Here is a 10,012-nt window from a genome sequence, read left to right on the forward strand (position 1 = left end):
CCTTACTTACAGGCTTCGGTAGACTATGTTTTAGCACAACGTGAGGTTTGTGCACAGAATAATGTTCGAAGGGGGATTGCAACCCCAATAGGTCACATACCCGTGCCTGAAGGACCATTTTGACATCTGGTGATCGACTACATAGATATGATAAAGACGGTAAGAGGGAAAAGATACATTCTGGTGGTAATTGACAGGTTCAGCAGATGGGTAGAGGCAATACCCTTGAAGGATCAAGGGTCAGGAACAGTGGTAAAGTTCCTGACAAATGAAGTGATCCCAAGATTTGGAATACCTACGGAAATCAGCTCGGACAACGGTTCGGCCTTCATCCAAAAGGTGGTCAAATTGGTATTACAAATACTGAGAATTTGTATGTGTGTACCACCCATAGTCACAGGGCATGGTGGAAAGAATCAATGGCACTCTGAAGGCCAAGCTGAACAAAATTTGTGCAGAGACTAGACTGAATTGGGTTGATGCATTACCGTTAGCATTAATGAGTTACCGTATGCAGACTAATTGGGTAACATGCTTGACACCACATGAAATGCTAACTGGAAGGCCCATGCCAGTGCCCCAATGGAGGGGACCATATAAGGGACCCAGTTTAGAGCAATTGGAACTTGAACTAAGACAATATATGTGGCAATTAACTATGATACATCAGTCTATTTATACACAGGAAAAACAGAAAGAGCCGGAGACTGTCCAAAGGGAAGGACCAATCTGACCGGGAGATCAGGTCTACGTGCGAGCGTTTCGAAGGAAGTGGAACGAACCAAGAAGGGAAGGGCCTTTCACGGTAATCAAGGCATCACCCACTGCGGTTCAGGTGGAAGGGCGTTCCACTTGGTATCATCTCAACCACTGCACTAGGGCAGTTCCGCAGGTACAGTCAGAGGTGGAACCCGAGGTAAGTGGTGAGGAGGAGCAAATTGCAGAGACCAGCCAGGAGGAACAAGAAGCCGACACTGCAGCACAGGAATTTGACCAGGTGGTAAGGGAGGTCTTTGGTAATTCTGATGACTCTGGGAATGAAGTTGGGAATAGTAGTATTCCTCCAGATAATGGGGATGGTTTGGGTACAATCAGTTTTGCCCCACAGAATAACACACCTGCCTACTATAGTGCAGATTTGGAAACCATCAACATGGAGGATATGGCATGGGAATGATGTAACCCTGGGAAACTCGGGAGCACGCAGTAAGAGAAGTAGCACGCACCGTTTTGCCACGACAGGAGAACACATGGTACCAATGGGCAATGTATACAGCAAGCACGATGGAAAGACAGAATTGCTACCTGTGCTCAAAGGCAAACCCTGCGCAGCATGTAGTCCCCATGCCTTATAATTCTTCCACTTGTGCGCAGTGGCGTAGGGAACACAGGGAGCGATGTGGGCAACGATGTCCTGGTCCAGTCAGTGCCAGGGCTTGTTACATGAGGATTTGTGTTAACACTGATCCCTGTTATAGAAACTGTCTGAACAATGCACCCATGTGCCCATATTGGTGTATGCTATATCAGGCGTCCTCGCATTTTGACCAAAACAGGCTTGCCTATCACTGTAATTATAGTAGACCCTGGGCTATAAATAAAAGGAGCCAAACACCTATGCAGGAACAATTTATAATGCAGGGTCATCTGAGTTATGAATGCTTCATGTGGGTGGGCACTCGCCCGGTTGGCCATTTCCAAGGCAACTGCACTCAGACATGGGACGTCACCCCAGGTAAAAAACATACAATGGGTACCCCTCCTCCTGAGGGAGCATTGGACTCTCAAACTATCCCATTAGCAGACACTTGGTGGCTGTGTGGACAGAAAGGAGATCTGAGATCTACGCTCCCCCTCAATTGGGCAGGAACATGTACGCATGTCATGCTGCTTCAGGAAGTTATACTGTCCCCTGAAGTACAGTCCAGCGCTAACTTCCCTGAGCAGCGGACACTGCTACGGCGGAAGAGAAAATATGAACCTAACCCGACAATCCGGATTGACAGTATAGGACAGCCGAGAGGTATACCTAACAAATTCAAGGCACGGAATGAGATTGCTGCAGGGTGGGAAGCTCTCATACCTGTGATAGGGATAAGCAAAAATGTTGAATGGATAAATTATATATACTACAATCAACAGAGGTTCATCAACTACACCGATGATGCGCTGGAGGCCTTAGGGCAACAGCTGGATGCAACTAGCAGGATGGCGTGGCAAAACAGACAGGTACTGGATTGGCTATTAGCAGAAAAAGGGGGTGTGTGTGTAATGTTTGGAGAACAATGCTGCACTTTCATACCGAACAATACTAGCCCAGAAGGGTCTTTCACCAGAGCAATGAATAAATTAAAGGATCTGCGGAAGGAGGTCAAACAGAATGCAGGATTTGGGCATCAGTGGTTTGACTGGTTAGAAAGCAAACTAGGGGGATGGGGTGCGTGGCTGACTAAATTGGCAATGACTGCAGGCATTGTGCTGATAAGTTGTGCATTTATTCTGTGCTGTTTTCTTCCATGTCTCAAGACTTTAATAATGCGTGCGACAGCCAAACAATTCCCGATGCTCCTGGAAATTGTTGAATCTGACCCCAGACAAGGGGAAAAACCGATGATGTACTGTTACAGTCTGCACGATGCATCAAGCGGACTGGAGGGTGTTAATGATGTGGACACTAGTCTGTAAGGGTGTCCGAGTCTTTTTTCCTGTCTCAGCTATGGAGGGACAGGTTTTTGGCTCAACAGCCTAGGGTAACAGAGAGAGATCATTTTGAGCTCCAAGTATGGAAATTACAGTTGACCCAAATTTGGGATTAAAATGCTGGACTTTATTTTGGCTTTGGTGCACGGCCTCTGAGTGTCCTCTTTCTGTGTGAGACCCTGTGGGTCTCAAAGGGGGGATTATATTGAGAAATATACCTGACATAATCATTATATATACCTGAAATATAATCACTATGTATTAGCTATTTACTATACTATGTACTCACTTCTAGGTACTGAATATTAATATGTATTATTTTACTAGACACATTTTGCTATGTGTTGTTTTCACTAGATACTTTGTACTCTCTTAGCTGCATACTATGGCACTTACAGAACACCTGTTTGGTTAGCAGCACTATTAGCTGAGATGCATCCCATGTATTACACTCAGCCTTTGTTTAGTACGAGATAACGGTGGCGGACAGGATGCTGCGAGCAGGAATGTAATGTGAGGGAGGTTGTCTGGAAAACATAATCTTGGCCACGAATAAGGCCCCAATGCGAACGGGTGAAATATAATGGTGGCGCACCACGGGCTAGGCAAGAACGATTAATTAATTCATATATAGATGATATGCAATTAAAACTTGATTGGGTATGCTGATGAAACCGAAATGTAACTGAGATAAGAAATTACTATAAAGAATGCTGTACACCGGAGCTCGGTGGGCTTTCGGTGACAAGTTCATTGACTGCCTCAGCCTTTGTTTGCAAACAAAGGTTTAATTTTCTTGAAGAACTGTCTGTGTCTCCAGGTCATTTCAAGTAACCACGACAAAATCAGCCACTGCCTTGCCTTCATCCATTTTCCAGGCAAATTCCTTGAAAAAATGCTGGAGGAACTCAGCAAGCCAGGCAGCATTAGGCATGGGTAGGCAAGGAGATAAGGTGAGAGAGGGAAAAGGGGATGGAAAATAGTGAAGGAGAAGGGGGTGGGGGCACTACTGAAAGTTTGAGAAATCGATGTTCATGCCATCAGGTTGTAGGCTACCCACATGGAATACAAGGCGTTGTTCCTCCAACTCAAATGTGGCCTTTTCATGACAGTGGAGGAGACCAGGGATAGACATATTGGAATGGGCAGAATTAAAATGGGTGGCCATCGGGAGATACTGCTATTTCAGGCAGACAGAGCGTAGGTGCTTGGGGAAGTGGTCTTCCAATCTATGTCAGGTCTCACTGAAATACAAGAGGCTACACTGGGAGCACTGGACACAGTACAGTATATGACCCCAAAAGCCTCACAAGTGATGTGTTGCCTCAACTGGAAGGACTGTTTAGGGCCCTGAATGACAGTGAGGGAGGAGGTGTAGGGGCAAGTGTAGCACTTGTTCCGCTTTCCCTTGGATATGTGCCAAGAGGGAGATCAGTGGGGAAGGAGGAATAGACAGGAATTTGCATTGTTTATGAAAAAAATCTTATGTATGGATGGAAGAGGGACGCTGCCCAACCTCTGGAAAAAATGTTATACTAGAACTTAGATAATTTCTCTTAACGCAAATCTACCTCATTCAGACTTTAAACATTAAATTTTCACTTTACACCGACAAACATTTCTTTCCAACTTACAAAATAATTTTGAATTAATCAAAAATAGTCCAAGGACACAAGCAGGAGTATGCCAAACTGACCAAATGTGCTTATTCCACCTTTCAATCCATTCAAAGGTAATCTAACCTTGACCTCAACATCACCTTTCTGTCTTTCTCATTATCACTTCAGTCATTGCCAGTGTCTGCCCTGATTTTCTTGACAGTGAAGTTACATCTATAATTTTTCTAATCTTCTAACATCTCTACAGAATACTGCATAAAGAATTCTGACAGATTGTAACTGCTGCATCCACTATCATTGCAGCCATTTGTCCCAAAGGTGTGAGCCATCAGTCAGGTCTTGGAGAGTTAACAGCCTTTGGAGATTTATCAGCCTATTATTTTGCCTATAGCATGTTTCCTAGTAAAAGATTTTTACATTGTGAACGGACAATTAAATAATAAAATATTTGTGAAACACTGCAAGCTTTAACCTAAGATAACGAGTTGATAGTTAATATTTAATATGATATGGGCTGTAAATGAAACAAGTATGAACAGTCAGCAGTTTACACTACAGCATATGAAACTACAGGGATCAAAAATAATCTTTTACATTTAGCTACGAACAGAAAACATAATTTAGAATGTAAATGTCTATACCAACCAGAGATGCGTGCTGAAACTGAAATCAACAAAAATTAAACCAATTATTGCAAAGCCAGCTTACTGAGTTGATTTTATTTTTATGTAACATGCCCTCAATTGATAGATCAATTCCAGAGCTTCATTTTCATCTCAGATGCAAGCTGTTTTGGTGCAACTCAGGAAACCATTCCATCAGAAATACTGAAGCCTGTGCATCACTATAATAGTTGAACGGAGCTCCAAAGGATTAAAATAGGCAGTCAGCAAAATTTTCCGCGACACGTAAGCAACGTGAACACGATTCCTAGTAATCCACAATACACGGCTAAATTGCCTACAGTGTCGATCAATCAAAACTGACTGGCGAGGAGAAAGAAAACCGACCAACTGAGCCCATTCGCTATATCGCGCATAATTGTATTGTACAAACATACATTGCCAACATTTATTGCAGCAGCTGCTAAGCGAACAAGCCAAATCAAATGAGCAAGGAATCCTTGCAATGGTGAGGCCGTTCATGTGATTTACTCAGCGCTGAACACTACCAGTGGCCATCGGAATCCCGGGCTGCCAATGCCTGGGACAGGATTCCCTCCCTGATCACCAAGTGACTGAAGGGGCTGAGGGTCCTGAGGGGCGGCGGCTACTGCCTCGGTCCTGCTCAACTCGCGGGACACCCCCCACCCCGCTCAAACCCCCCCGGAGAAAGCCACTCCGTCACCTCACGACGGGAAACGGCAATCTACAGTCTATCACGGACATCAGCGACCGCCGACTTACCGCTCGCCGCTCTCGCTGCCACTTTCCAGTCAGTAGTGCCACTGATCGGTGAAGCGCTTCACCCGGAAGTGCTGCCGCTGACAGCGCGCGAGCCCAACTAAACGGACACGTGCATGGGGAAACGTTCGGGATGGAGGGAGGGAGGGGGTGGGGTGCTCCGGGTGCCGGGGTCTCCCGACACGCGGATAAGGGGCGTGAGCGTGAGCGTGAGCGTGAAAGCGCCTGCCTGCGCGTGAGCCGAGCCGGGCCGAGACCCCGGAGTGGCGACGGTGACAGGTGAATGAGAATCGGAATGAATGCCTCCGATGGAAGCGTGAGGGGCAGTTTCGTCCCGGTGCCGGGTCCAGTCTGCGCCATTCAAAGGCTGCTGTTCTACCTCAGACCAAATGCATTGTGGCTTATTGCAGAAGATGAGATTTAATTTCCCGCACTATCCCCATGTCCTTCAATTATCTTAATCTTGCGAAATCTATTAACTGAACTAATCCTTCACAGCTCTCTAAGATAGAGGTTTGCATGGATTCATCACCATCAGAATGAAGAAATTTTGTCTCGGTTATCTTCAATAACCTATCTCGTTATCCGAGAAAGTGACCCCTATTTTTAGATTCCTTATCTCGGGGAACATTATCCCCACATCTATGTGATAGAGCACTTCTAGGAATTTAGTATGTTGCAGGATCTCTCATAACATCTTTCCCAACCTTAATGAGTAGCTTAAGCCTGTACTGTATTCTGATTTGTTGCTCACCAATTTAAACAGCAGCATACAGGGTGTTTATTCAATCATACTGCACCCCAAGAACCACTCTGACGAATCTTTGATGCACTCATATGGCAAGGATATCCTTTTATGGAAATAAAACAGTACACAACATTCCAGGTATTTTCTCAGTAAGGCCCTTTCTGAGAGCAATAAGATTTTTATTCCTATTCCTATTTTAGTCCTCTTGTAACCTCTCAAAATTATAGGTCCATAAAACCGTGTGTTTTTTTCACTTTTGATCATTAGCTCTTTGCACATTTCTGAGTAGATAGACTAATATTTTGACAGACAAAGTAGGTTTGAACATTAATTTGCACCTTATACAACCACTCCATATCACCATACACCACTTCACAGTTAATTAAGTTTGAAGTCCAATTGCTGCATCGGCAAAATAGCAGCCAATTTACTTGGCAAGGTATGCAAAATCAGCAAGATAAATGATCAGTTATTTTTGTTGAGTAATCAGTGGCATTGTTTTACACTGTGACGATTGTATACATTGATCGCATATGAAACATTGCTTAAATCTAGAACATTTGGAAAATGATGCAAATGCATTCACACCACAATGGGTTGTGCTCACAGCATTAAGATGGACTTTATTCACATCTGAATAATCTGAAACATGCCTTTTGGTCGCTAGTGACCAATTAATTGTTGTATATGCTTTGGAATGCAGATGATTATAAGCAGTTGCCTTTGGGTTTTGGCTTGTTCTTAGCTTCAGTGTAATGTGATACCATCATCAAAAGAGTATATATATATATATATATAAAAACACAGAATTTCAACATCTTTGAGTCACCTGGCAAGGATACAATATATTGCAAGTTTTTCAGATTTGCAGTGAGAACAAAGTGAAGGCCCTGGCCTTTATCAGAACTAGAGGACTGGGAGATTGAAAAGTAATTTGACAAGAATAGGCCAATCAAAAACAAGGGAAGATCTGCGGATGCTGGAAGTCCAAGCAGCACACACAAAATGCTGGAGGCAGCAACTTTGGAAAAGAGTACAGTTGACATTTCGGGCCCTTCAGCAGGCCTGAAACATCGACTGTACTTTTTTCCATAGATGTTGCCTGGTCTGCTGAGTTCCTCCATTATTTTATGTGTATGGACAGAGTAAGCATAGGAAACGGGAAAGGTTTGTGAAGGGTGGTAACTAAAGGTAGTTTTTTTTTCCATGTAGTGGGTATTCACAAGGTTCTTTGTAAGGTCCTTTGTTTTTCATTGTATATATGAATGAATTTTCCTAATGGAAGGGGGTCATATTTAAAAGTTTACAGATGATACCAACATTGTCAGTTTGGAATATATGAAATGTTACACTGGGCATTAGTTACAATGACCACAAAATTACTCGATTGCCCTAAAAAACTCATCTACTCATGCCATAGAATGGGTGGGGGGGGGGGGGGATGGGAGTAGAATCTGCTGTCTTTACTGTCTGGCCTGTTTAACTCAAGAACTAACTGAGAAGTTGTTCTTAAATTAAGCACTATCTGAAAAGTACTAACAAACTGTATCATCTCCAGCTTTAACATTAGAAACTATGTTGACATAAAGAATGATTAAAATGGATGACCTGGCATTGACCTTGGCACAGAATTTGGATGGTGCAATGTGGTTTCACGCCCAACTAACCCTGCAAAGTCCTCTTTACAAACATCCGGGTTCTGATATAGGAAAGTTACCTCATAAAGATATCCAGCAATAGTCTGATTATCATTCAAATGACGTGCCAGATTTCTCCATTATAATTGCTGGGTACATCCCATCTCACCAACAGTGGGATAGGGTCTATAGGTGGAGAGCACACAAATAGCTGGAGGAGCTCAGTGGGTCAGGCGGCATCTGTGGAGGTAAATGGATAGTTAATATTTTGTGTCAGGAATCAGGTGAGAATAGGTAGACTGGGGATCTTCAGTCTTTCATCTAGGCCCCATGAAGTCTCATACTCTTTATCACCAACTGATTACCATTTGCTGTCCTGTTCAATAGATGATTCAGTGCTGAATAACATTTGAAAGAAGAACTTCAGTGTGGCACTTCAATGTCCATCATTAAAGATGGCTTGGTGACACCATTGCTGGACAAACCGTCACAGATAGATGTGCCACATTGCAAAAGATAGTGGGGGGGGGGGGTACCAATATGACACACTCATCAATGTATCTGTGGCAGATGCATCTTCCACATAATAACATGTAGAGGTGACTTGCAAAGGGAAAGTCCTTTCATAACACCAAGAACAGCCTTCATCATGTTTGATGTTAAATGGGAATGACTTGGAACATCTCTAGGAGCTTAAAATGAGGCAATAATGTGGACCATCAGCAGCAGTAGAAATGCACGCTATCACAATCTGTAACCTCTTTGTCTGGTATATCCCTCTCTCTGCCAATACTATCAAGTCAGGGGATCAACTCAAATTCAATGAAGAGTGCTACAGAGAATCAGAATCAGTTTTATTATCACCTTCACATGTCATGAAATTTGTTAACTTAGCAGCAGTAGTTCAATACAATACTACATAAGTTAACAAATTTCACGGCGATAGAAAGAAAATAAATAAATAAATAAGTCGATTACAGTATACGTATATTGAATAGATTAAAAATCAAGCAAAAACAGAAATAATATATATTTAAATAGTGAGGTAGTGGTCACAGGTTCAATATCAATTTAGGAACTGAATGACAGAGGGGAAGAAGCTGTTCCTGAATCACCCAGTGTCTTCAGGCTTCTGTACCTCCTATCTGATGGTAACAATGAGAAAAGGGCACGCCCTGGGTGCTGGGGGTCCTTAACTTTTCTAAGACACCGTTCCTTGAAGATGTCCTGGGTACTTTGTCTGCTAGTACCCAAGGTGGAGGCCACTGAATTTATGTCCCTCTGCAGCTTCTTTCGGTCCTGTGCAGTAGCCCCACCCCACCCCCCCAAATACCAGACAGGGATGCAGCCTGTCAGAATGTTGTCCACTGTACATCTATAGAAAGTTTTGAGTGTCTTTGTTGACACACCAAATCTCTTCAAAATCCTAATGAAGTATAGCCGTTTTCTTGCCTTCTTTATAACAGTATCGATTTGCTGGGACAAGGTTAGATCCTCAGAGATCTTGATACCCAGGAATTTGAAACTGCTCACTCTCTCCACGTCTGATTCCCTCTATGAGGATTGGTATGTGTTCCCTTGTCTTACCGTTCCTGAAGTCCACAATCAACACTTTCATCTTACTGACATTGGGTGCAAGATTGATGCTGTGACACCACTCCACTGGTTGGTATATCTCATCCCTGAACACCTTCACATCACCCTCAAATCTCCATCTGAGATTTTACCAATAATGGTTGTATCATCAGCAAATTTATAGATGGTATTTCAGCTATGCCTAGCTGCACAGTCATGTCAGAGAGTATAATAATGTACTATGCCTACCTATGCCTAGCTGCACAGTCATAGAGAGTAGAGCAGTGGATTAAGCACACATCCCTGAGGTGCACCAGTGTTGATTGTTAG

At 43.4% G+C, this 10,012-nt stretch overlaps 1 protein-coding gene across 1 annotated transcript in view; it reads right to left on the minus strand.

Annotated features, from left to right (window-relative positions):
* Positions 1–5,860, minus strand: part of LOC140739411 (sideroflexin-1) — a 79,827-nt gene extending 73,967 nt beyond the window's left edge. Inside the window, exon 1 of the mRNA XM_073067693.1 lies at positions 5,726–5,860. The gene's annotated coding sequence lies outside the window, so the exon portion shown is untranslated. The remainder of the gene's footprint in view (positions 1–5,725) is intronic.
* Between the last annotated feature and the right edge of the window lie 4,152 nt (positions 5,861–10,012).

The sequence above is a fragment of the Hemitrygon akajei genome, chromosome 15 (genome assembly GCF_048418815.1).
Source record: "Hemitrygon akajei chromosome 15, sHemAka1.3, whole genome shotgun sequence".
NCBI lineage: Eukaryota > Metazoa > Chordata > Chondrichthyes > Myliobatiformes > Dasyatidae > Hemitrygon > Hemitrygon akajei.